This window comes from Dendrobates tinctorius, unplaced genomic scaffold (genome assembly GCF_039654945.1).
Source record: "Dendrobates tinctorius isolate UK_male_01 unplaced genomic scaffold, ASM3965494v1 ptg000124l, whole genome shotgun sequence".
NCBI classification, from domain to species: domain Eukaryota; kingdom Metazoa; phylum Chordata; class Amphibia; order Anura; family Dendrobatidae; genus Dendrobates; species Dendrobates tinctorius.
Window position 1 is genome coordinate 5,789,787 of NW_027361792.1, and position 9,451 is coordinate 5,799,237.

Here is a 9,451-nt window from a genome sequence, read left to right on the forward strand (position 1 = left end):
TTAATTATTTTAGTGGCTAAAAACAATCAGAACTTTGGATAATAAATATTTTGCTCGTGTCGATCATTTCCGAGACCCGAAACCTTTTTATTTTTGTTCGATGTTGCTGAGCGAGAGCTTGGTGGGTTTTTTTACGGTTTTATTGAAACCATTTTACAATACCTACAACCGTCTGATCGCTTTTCATTGCATTTTTGGGGTTTGGAGTAATTATCCAAAAAAACTGCAATTCCGGTTGTGGAGACAGGGGGCGTCAGCGGGTGCTCTCCTCCTCTGACCCGAGACCAAATGGAGCGGGGATCACTCCGCTGAACTTCTGCTTTCCTTTCCCGGCAGGCGTAATACTACACAGACAACCCAGGGTGAGGGTAAAACAGTGTGGCGATACTTTACTGAACCACAAAGCAGACAACACGTAGGACAATCCCAGCACTATACCCAAGATGGTGTAAAATTACAGAGTCTCAACCTTCTCCTGACTCGCCGGGATTAGAGAAGCTGTAACTCCGGGGCTTCCAGGGCCGACTATCCCCTCCAGTGGCACACCGCTTCTGGCGGGCACCCACAGAGAGGAGGCAACAACAAGATTAGGAAGCTGACAGTCTCATTGACATGCATGGCCAGGTGATCGGAGGGTCACAACCTGGCTTCGCTGAACGTCTCCATGGAGCCAGGTGACTAGTGGGTTTCAATCCTGGCTTCCCTGGGTTCAGTGATGGTCAATGGAGAATATCTATATTCTTTCAGCTGGGCCCATGGTCCCCTAAGATGACATCCTGTAGAATGTCAAATCTGTGTCCCTCTTGATGAAGTCCTGGTAGAGTGTTCCTTTATGGAGTCATGGTGTCCTGGTAAGTCACTTGATTCCTCTTGCAGAGCGATAGAAGTCTCTTTCTATACCCACATCTGTGGCTCAGTGTCAGGGGGGAGGTGGGATGAGTTTATCTCTCATTGTTTGAGTATTTAATCAACCGGCATAGTTTGTCCTTCACTGGTTTACGGGTTAACAAACTAGCTGTCCTGGTACAATGTGTAATCTACATATTAACAAACATCTATTGTTCAATTACCCTACATCCTTTTACTCTTTCAAACATTTCTTTTTACATTTTTTTGGCTTGAACCTGTATTTTTTTTCTTGCACTGTAAATACTACGATATTATTCCATCAAACCACGTTAGGACATTTTTTTGAGGATCGAGTGGTCATTTTCAATGATGATGTAATAGGGGAACATGGGACAGCTCATAGAATCCCACGGTTTGCAGTATCACCTCTATGCCGATGACACGCAGATCTACCTATCTGGACCCAACCTCGCCTCCTTACTGACTGAAATCCCACAATGTCTGTCTGCTATCTCAGCCTTCTTCTCTGCTCACTTTCTAAAACTGAACATGGACAAAACAGAATTCATCATCTTTCCCCCATCTCACTCTACCCCTCCACCAGACCTATTCATCAATATCAATGGCTGCTCGCTTTCCACAGTCCCGCATGCTCGGTGCCTCGGGGTGATCCTCGACTCTGCTCTCTTTCAAGCCACATATCCAAGCCCTCGCCTCCTCCTGCCATCTCAAACTCAAAAATATTTCATTCTAAGTTGCCCCGGTGGTGGTGAGTGGTATCGCACTTTAGTTCTTTGGTCAGTTATAATGTCAGAGACACCGCACTACACTCGCTCACAGAGCCAGTGCGCGTGTCCTGAGTACAGAAACAGTGCTAAAAGATACCTGTGGAGCGGGCAGCAGAGGTGACAATGCGTGCTTCAAACTATTAGTGTCAGGGTCCTGTCAGCGCCGGAAAGTAAAGAGGCATAGGACCTGTGGACGTTGAAATTAGCAAGCTGGCACAGGACCTATGGTCAGGTGACTGCAAGGGGGCGGGGCTTAGCGTCCTGCTTTCAAATATGACAGGACACCATACAACAACTCAGAGTCGGGCAAAACGGAGATCACAACAGTACGGGCAAACGAGGCACAGGAGGGACAAACAGATGGGTAGTCAGACAAAGCCAAAGGTCATACACAAGAGGGCGACGTGGTACCAAGGGGACGAGCAGAGAGAAGTCGGGTCCCAAGCAGAGAGTCATACACGAGAGGTAGCGCAGTACAAGAGGGACAGGCAGAACTCGTAACAGGGACAGAACCGGATCAAAACCAAACAAGCAAGCAAGATATCAGGCACAAGGCACACTACTGCCCTCGGCTGAGTTAGTTGACCTCGTGCGTACGTGTGCCTTGTGCCTGATAACTTGTTGCTTGTTTGGTTTTGATCCGGTTCTGTCCCTGTTACGAGTTCTGCCTGTCCCTCTTGTACTGCGCTACCTCTCTGTGCATGACTCTCTGCTTGTGACCCGCCTTCTCTCTGCTCGTCCCTCTGGTACCACGTCTCCCTCTTGTGTATGACCGTTGGCTTTGTCTGACCACCCGTCTGTTTGTCCCTCCTGTGCCTTGTTTGCCCGTACTGTTGTGATCTCCGTTTTGCCTGACTCTGAGTTGTAGTATGGTGTCCTGTCATATCTGAAAGCAGGACGCTAAGCCCCGCCCCCTTGCAGTCACATGACCATAGGTCCTGTGCCAGCTTGCTAATTTCAGCATCCACAGGTCCTGTGCCTCTTTACTTTCCGGCGCTGACAGGACCCTGACACTAATAGTTTGAAGCACGCATTGTCACCGCTGCTGCCCTGCTCCACAGGTATCTTTTAGCACTGTTTCTGTACTCAGGACACGCGCACTGGCTCTGTGAGCGAGTGTAGTGCGGTGTCTCTGACACTAAATTTTTTTTAGGGGATCGGCTCTCGGTTCTGGGGTTGCTTAATGGGTTTGATCTGAGGTTTGTATTACTTCGGGTTACATTACGGCACCTTGTCTAGGGTCTGTATCTATTTAAAGTGCTTGTCCTTTGTATGTGGTCTGTATTTATTCATGGTCTCTGGTTTACCTTTGTGGTCCTGGTTTGGGGTCTGTTGTCACTTAGATGGTCTCATCTGAGTTTGTATTTATTAATGTGCTCTAGTTTACTGTATTAGGCCTGGTCTGGGGTCTGTATTTGTTTTGAGGGTATTATCTGGAGTTTGTATTTACTTACAGGGTCTTGTTTGGGGTTTATATTTTTTTTAGGGGACCTGGTCTTTTGGACTGAGATTGCAGGTAACCTGTCACCAGAAGAAATGCTGTAAACCTGGACATACGAGGTTTATCTGCAGGTTAATAACGTTATTAACCTGCAAATCGCTGAACACTGTGGGGAGAAAATTAACTTTATTACCCCGCAGCTTTCCAGTTTCCATCACAAGGTTCAGTCACTGCTCTGTATTCTTAGGCTAGTTTCACAATAGCGTCTATTCCACGCAGCGCACGGCGCCGCTAAGCCCCGCCCCCTGCCGGCTCCCTGCCTGCCCCATCCGGTCATCGCCGCCTACTATCGCACATGGACGCTTGCGATCTGTGCACCCTATCTTTAGCATAGGGTGCGCTGGCCGTGCGCTAGTAGGATTTTGGTGTGCGCTGCGCACTTTGGAAGGTGCGCCATGCGCGCTGAAATGCAACATGCTGTGTTCGGCGCACACGGGCGCACCTTCAAAAGTGCGCAGCGCACGCCAAAATCCTACTAGCGCACGGCCAGCGCACCCTATGCTAAAGATAGGGTGCACAGATCGCAAGCGTCCATGTGCGATAGTAGGCGGCGATGACCGGATGGGGCGGGCAGGGAGCCGGCTGGGGGCGGGGCTTAGCGGCGCCGTGCGCTGCGTGGAATAAACGCTAGTGTGAAACTAGCCTTAGATTGGTGACTGAACCTGCGCCGGTGCTCTCTCATGCCCATGCCTGAAACTGGAATGCTGTTGGAGGAATAAAAGTAATTTACTCCCCACAGCATTCTGCTATATGCCGGCGTCGGGCAAATTAATAACACTAGTAATCTGCAGATTAGTCCCATATCTGCAGGTTAATAGCTTTTTTTCTGGTGACTGGTTCACTTTATTGGGTTTGATCTGGGTTCTGTATTTGTTCTTGAACTCTGGGTTACAGTACTGCTCCTGGTTTTGGGTCTGTATCTGTTTAAAATGCCTGGTCTTGGTCTGTATTCCTATTTGGGTAAAATTAAGTAACTCATGTGCCTTTGTGATTTGTTTTGTGATTCTAATGACCTCGGTTGAGGGATTTTCATACACAAATGGGCCAATGTTTGAGGCACAACTTCTGACTCCAGTTTTCAGAATCTGCCTGGTGTCACGTACGCCTTATAGTTCATATCAGTTGGACACAGAACGAGGACGCGTCAGAATGTGATATCATAATAATGGGTTTTATTACAGATTAGTCATCTAATGGAAGAAATGTTTGAAAATTTCTGTTTCCCATAATGGGAAGACGAGAGCGAAGGTAAACAAAACTTCTCATTACATAAGACAGATCACACCCATAAACCAGCCGCTAATTACACAGTAATTTGCATTATGGGGTAATTTTAAGTAGTAGTAAAATTTGTATTGACGGGAGAAGTTTGTCCAGTTTTTTGGCCAAGGAGACGTTCATCCTGTACTGAATCCGAAATGGAAGGGAACAAGAAGAGTGACCTGATGTTGAATCCATGGCAGTAGCTGAAAGTGCAAATTTCCTTGGATGGGGCCACATCCATACTTACCATAATTGGTAAAATGAGGACATTGAATTTTCACTAAATCGGACACTTGTGCGTGTGGTTTACACCCTTATTCATTTTTGGCCATGGAGCTCCCTAAAATTCGGGACTGTTGGCAATTATGGACACAGCATGGAGTGGTTGGGACTTAAGGAAGTGGAAAAACTGGATGAGCGAGGGACCTGGCGGCTAAGAGCAATATAATTATTTTCATCCTGTGATCAGCCTCACGGATTGTGTAAAATAATAATCTAATGTGAAGCGGCGTGAAGGTATTACTACAATGTGTGACGTGTCTCCCGGGATTTGTGAGCGCACATTCCTGGAGTCAGTATTCACATAGGAATTAGGCGCCCGGCTGGGAACATTAGGAAGGTCCTCGATCGTCCGCCCCAGATGAGACAGATGAATATTATTTTGTGCACATTTTCATTTCCTTCCCATCATTTTTCCACTTTTGCTTTTCTTTCCTTCCAGGAGCCACAGCTTTTCTTTCTTGTATTACGGTATTTTTTTGATTTCTTTGCAATTCAAGTCATAGTTTTAATGTCGGCATTTCATTTACTCTTTAAGGCTGGTTTCACACTTGCGTTTTTTTGCGCTGTATTTTAGCGCTAAAAAACGCATGCGTTTTTTCCCCCTATATTTTGCATGGGATGCGCTTATGTGCCCATACACATGCGTTTGTATGCGTTTTTATGCACATGCGTTTTTTCCCCCTATATTTTGCATGGGATGCGCTTATGTGCGCATACACATGCGTTTGTATGCGTTTTTATGCGCATGCGTTTTTTTGTGGTGTGTGCTTGGGCGCACAAAATGCATCCAGTTGCATTTTTTGGGCGTCCGACTTGCCTCAAAAAAACGCATGCGCGCGCAATGCGTTTTTTTACAGCAAGACACCCATTATAAGTCTATGGGTGTGCATTGGCATGCTCATGTATGCGTTTTTTTGCGCATGCGTTTTTTTTGTTGACCATTAGTTAGACAATGGAATTTAGGGGTTTGGGTTAGAGTTAGGGTTAGTTAAGGGGGTTTGGGTTAGTATGGTTTGGTTAAGGGTTAGGGTTTAGGGTTAGTTAGGGGTTAGGGTTAGGGTTTGGGTAGGGTTTGGTTAAGTGTTAGGGTTAGTATGGTTGGGTTAAGGGTTAGGGTCAGGGTTAGGGTATGATTTGGTTAAGGGTTAGGGTCAGGGTTAGGGTTAGGGTTAGTAAAGTCATGGTTTGGGTTAGTGTGAGGGGCCAACTAATGTTGGAAAAAACGCAAACGCGGTAAAAACGCACTAAAAACGCATACAAACGCATAAAAACGCTGTTTTTTTCATGCATGCTCATAAAAATGCTTGAAAAAAACGCAGCATTTGTATGCGTTTTTTCTATGCTTTATTTGCGGGAAAAACGCGCTGCAAAACAAAGCAAGTGTGAAAGTAGCCTAATGCATTAGAAAACAGGGAAAAAAATCTCTATGGGGTGTGATAGGAAGAAAAAAATGGCATTTTCATAGTTGCTTTTTTTTTTCTTCTTAGTTTCATTTTTATAACACCGTACAAAAGACCAGACCTAGGAACTTTATTCAGTATGTGTTACTTACAATGTCAGCAATACCAAACGTATATACCGGTAGTTTTCTTGCAATTTTTGCTAAGTTTTATATATGTTTTTCCTTAAATGCATGCATTTGGGGCTAAAGTAATTTTTACAATTGGGTTGCATTAAAAATTTTGCACATTTTGGCTTGTACAGGCTATTTGTTGACCTGCACATTCACAATCAATGATCTGTGGTCATAAATCAGTTGAAAGGAGCTCAGAAAAAAAAAAAAGAGATAAAAGTGCTACAAACTCCCTAGCAGACCAACAAAAGGAGCTCACTGATGGAATCTCAGTTAGCTCATTCTGCAGCCTGTAATAGGCAACGCAGAGGCTTTAGAAAGCAAATGGTGCAACGTTTTGTGATGAAATCTATTTACAAAAAAACATTTTCAGCCCAAAATATATGAGTTTAAGTAAACAAAAAATTAGAAGTGATTTCACTTGATGACAAATTCTCTTTAAACTGTCACCACTGACATAGTTGCCAACATTTCCCAGGAACATTCCCACTTCTAAACTGTCCCTGGAAATCCAGGACACTTGGCAGTAATGTAACAAACCAGTGGCTACAATGACTGTCCTTAGTCCAGGAGGACCCGGCAGGTCCCTGCGTCCCACCTCTGGGACTTCCACCGATCTCAAGAATGAGGCCCATTATGTTCCTCTGGGAATAGAGATGTGACCGCACGTGAGACATTTTCTCTATTAACTTTTATGGAAGTTCCAAATAATATATATATATATATATATATATATATATATATATACCAAGCACACGCGGCAAATCCCTTTAATTGTAGGCTGTAAACATAATGTCTAGGTTAGGAAATCATCATCTATTAGCTACTATATGCCCTCATTATTCCCTGCACTTAGGGACTGACTGGTTTTGATTAACCCTCATTAAATGAGCCATTTGGCCACAATGATTCTTGACGAAGGACGGCTGCTCTGATGGAATAGTAAAGGCTGCAGGCGATCAGTGATTAGCTGCAGTGGTACTGTGATCTGTCAACAAAACAACACTGAATTGAGTAAGCAAAAGTTGTCCGATAGTGGACAACCTCTTTAAAACTATCTATGGAAAAGATGCATACATATACGTTGGAAAAATGCACAATCCTACGCTTCCTCGACATCATCTGCCAGAGGAAAGTCGGGAGGTCTCTTTCAATGCACATCAATTGGTCGGCAGGGTCTGCTGAATTTGGTATGTTAGACAAACAATAACCAATCTGAATGTAAGCCTGAAAGGTGATGTCACAGCTTACCTCCTCCTCCTCCTGTACAATCACTGATAACACCTCTATACAGTAGATAACACAGGATCCACCATTCACAATAAGTGATATCACAGCTCACCTCCTTCTGTACAATGACTGATAACACCTCTATATACAGCAGATAACACAAGATTCACCTTTCACAATAAATGATGTCACAGCTCACCTCCTCCTCTTGTACAATGACTGATAATACCTTTATATACAGTAGATAACACAGGACCCACCATTCACAGTAGGTGATGTCACAGCTCACGTCCTCCTGTTCAATGACTGATAACACCTCTATATACAGTAGATAACACAAGATTCACCTTTCACAATAAATTATGTCACAGCTCACCTCCTCCTCTTGTACAATGACTGATAATACCTTTATATACAGTAGATAACACAGGATCCACCATTCACAATAGGTGATGTCACAGATCACCTTCTCCTCCTGTACAATGACTGATAACACCTCTATATACAGTAGATAACACGGGATCCACCATTCACAATAGGTGATGTCACAGCTCACCTCCTCCTGTACAATGACTGATAACACCTCTATATACAGTAGATAACACAGGATCCACCATACACAATAGGTGATGTCACAGCTCACCTCTTCTTCCTGTACAGTGACTGATACTTCTATATACATTAGTTAACACAGGACACACCATTCACAATCGGTGATGTCACAGCTCACCTCCGCCTCCTGTACAGTGACTGATACCACCTGTATATACAGTAGATAACAGAGGATCCACCATTCACAATAGGTGATATCACAGCTCACCTTCTCCTGTACAATGACTGATAACACCTCTATATACAGTAGATAACACAGGATCCACCATTCACAATAGGTGATATCACAGCTCACCTCCTCCTGTACAATGACTGATAACACCTCTATATACAGTAGATAACACAGGATCCACCATTCACAATAGGTGATATCACAGCTCACCTCCTCCTCCTGTACAATGACTGATAACACTATACATACATATATAAAATCATGTATAAAAAATAGAATAAAAAAATTCTACAATCAGAAAGTAAAAACAGATTTTATATGAACAGTATCAATATCTGGTTTTAATTATATGGGTGATGTGCTTCCTTTAGCCTGATTTACTCCCTATTGGTTACTGATCCTTCTGCCTCCCTATAAAGCTGAATACCAACACAAAAGACTGAGCAAACAAGAGGAAAATATTAGAGAGACACTCCGACACTAATCTACCAACCAGCGTATGAAAACGAGCGCACACAAAGGTCTCATAAAAACTAACAATTTATTAAATATAAGATTTCCCTTTTCGGAGCTTCCGGAGGACAAGGACAGTTAGAGGTGAGATATTTTGGTTGTCCTTTGGAAGCGCCGAAAAGGGAAATCTTCTATTAACTACTACATTCACATGCAGACCTTGCCCCAAGGCTGGCATAGCTCCCACAATCGTGCTGCAGACCGGAGGAATACAAGGAGCTGATCCGCCACACGGAGCGTTTGAGCGAATATACAAGACATCCCAAGGGTGAGGGCAAAAACCATAATCTCTTGCGGCGGATGTAAACATACACCTACACTTAAGGCCCCTTTACATTTAGCGATGCACCAGCGATCCCGACCACGATACGACCCGGTCAGGATCGCTGGTGCATCGCTAAATGATCGCTAGTGAGCTGTCACACAGGCAGATCTCACAGTGATGCAGCAGCGACGCAGCGGACGATACTTACCTGTCAGACGCGGCGATCCTGACGTCCTCCCGCCCGCGTCCACACGTCGCTCATCGGCGCCAGCAGGAAGCGCCCGACGAGAAATGGAGCCGGCCGATCTCGAGCGATCATACCATCTTTCAAAAGATGGTATGAAAAGGGGGGGTCTGGTACACGCGTCCTGGTCCAACTGCCCCAACGCACGTTTCACCCAGA